The 2,129-nt window shown below is 38.0% G+C and overlaps 1 non-coding gene across 1 annotated transcript; it reads left to right on the forward strand.

Moving 5' to 3' along the window:
• Positions 1–1,176: 1,176 nt before the first annotated feature.
• On the forward strand, positions 1,177–1,279 carry LOC145769778 (U6 spliceosomal RNA). Its single transcript, XR_014289091.1, has one exon. It is a non-coding gene; the product is annotated as a U6 spliceosomal RNA (small nuclear RNA).
• Positions 1,280–2,129: the final 850 nt, after the last annotated feature.

Genomic DNA, 2,129 nt, shown 5'->3' on the forward strand with positions numbered 1-2,129 from the left:
CACAATGGGATTTATAATTACTTCGTTTGCTAACACAAAGAAAACTAATTAATGCAATTTAATAGATCAAGTAATTTTGTAGCTGCATTAATTAACTTCCTCAATACAATATTAACAAATCAGTTTGTATTACTTTTATTTTAACAAATATGGTGATTTAAATGTAAGAGCGCTAGCGCAAAGCTGCACACTGTCAGTGTTGTCTCAAATTAATCCTGGCGCTACTTATTTGTTAATTTCCAGTGTCATTCGTCTGAATAGAAATTTCAAGAACGATTTAGATTAAGAACCAAAGAACGAGCACTCGAGCAGCCAGATTTCTAGAGAAGGAGTGGTCTGGTGATTATTACAGCGCAATTTTGCAATACAAACGTCATATCATTTGGTGGGAAATGTCCCTGGTATGAATTTGATAATCAGCAACAAACAGTAATCGTATTAGAGCGGCAACATCTACATAGTAATCAATGAAGAAGTTGATGCTCTAATCCAGGGGTCACCAACCGTTTTTGCATGCGAGCTACTTTGGCACTAAGGCGAGCTGTGGCGGGCCGCAGTAATAAAATTTTAGGTAGGTTGACTCTTATGCCAGAAAAGAACGCATTTTGTTCCCAGTATCCAGCGTTGCAAGTTGTTCATATTTATGTTAGAATACCGCAGCAACAAAATTAATCGAACAACGCTACTGCCAGGCCAAGCTCCTTTTATACCACTTTTGACTTTTTTAACAATGCCTAATAATCGAGGCCACTTGTTTTGCGCACTTATAGCGAGGCGAGCGGTTTCATCAGAATATTCATCGCCAAGCAAGAGTGGTGTTGTCACTTCGCTTCACAAAAGATATCTTGCAATTAACAATTTCAGTAAACAAGGAAATGTTTGACACATCACAATACAGGCAACAATAGTGACCTGCAAACATATCAGCGAAAAATAGGCTCCAATAACATGGAAAAAGAAACCAGTCACCATGAAACAAATGCTTGTGAAAATCACCCAAAAATCGTAATTTTATCGTAATTCATGAACAGTCTTCCCTTTAAAAAAGCAATGAGTTGGTTTTTCATCCTTTTTGTGAGAGTCTATAAAACCGTCTTTCTTTTGTTATAGACAACTGTCACTTGTGATGCTTATCAGCGTGGCAAGAATTTGTTGATTAACAACATTTTGCAGAACTTGCTTCAGCAGTAGATATGCTAAAATTGGAACGATACAAAGAAGATTAACGTGGTCCCTGTGCAAGGATGACACGCAAAATCGTGAAGCGTTCCATATTTCTTTTAAAAAAAAAACATTTTGCAGTAGCCGTGCAAGGATGACACGCAAAATCGTGAAGCGTTCCATATTTCTTTAAAAAAAAAAACATTTTGCAGTAGCCTACTAAGCTAAATATTTTCATAATACAATCAGAAAAAGTCTTTAAATTTATATGTAATATTTTGCCAATTTATTATAAATTGAGTTGGCACACCGACCTATTTTGCCAACAAAAACTTGCATAAAGAGAACACTGCTCGTGAAACACAATAACGGTGAAACGCACACTAGTGTTTACATGACATTTGCAAACTTAAAATATGCCTAAGCTACCCTATGTTCACAGACATTTTCGAAACTCGAAAACAAACGTTTTAATCAACCATTGGGACAGTGTGGCTGGACATCGCATTGGAATAGCTTCAAGCAACCTCCACCACCTAGAACTATAATCTGATTGGTCGGTCGGTGGAATGGTATGCAAAGCGAAAATATGCTTCCCGGAAAGTATTTTTTGCCTTCGTGCTCTTTAACTCCTCAAGAAAAGTATTTTTGGTTATAGCCTACTTGTACGCTGATACCTTCCGCGGGCCGCAGCGATACAGCGTGGCGGGTAGCATGCGGCCTGCGGGCCGCCAGTTGGTGACCCCTGCTCTAATCAATTCTCATTTCAAACACTCTTCTGGTAACATATTTGCGAGAGCCCCAGATGCCGATGTACTTGTGATTTCAATAGGTAGGCTATTCTTGGAAGAAATAAACCGGTGGTTGCAATTGTGAGAAATATTATCATGGGCTACGTGACTGAAAATTCTTGCCGTTACGTAGATGAAATCAAAATTACGTTGTTTCAAAGAAAAGTAACTTGATTT

The sequence above is a fragment of the Aplidium turbinatum genome, chromosome 4 (genome assembly GCF_918807975.1).
Source record: "Aplidium turbinatum chromosome 4, kaAplTurb1.1, whole genome shotgun sequence".
In the NCBI taxonomy this organism is placed as follows: domain Eukaryota; kingdom Metazoa; phylum Chordata; class Ascidiacea; order Aplousobranchia; family Polyclinidae; genus Aplidium; species Aplidium turbinatum.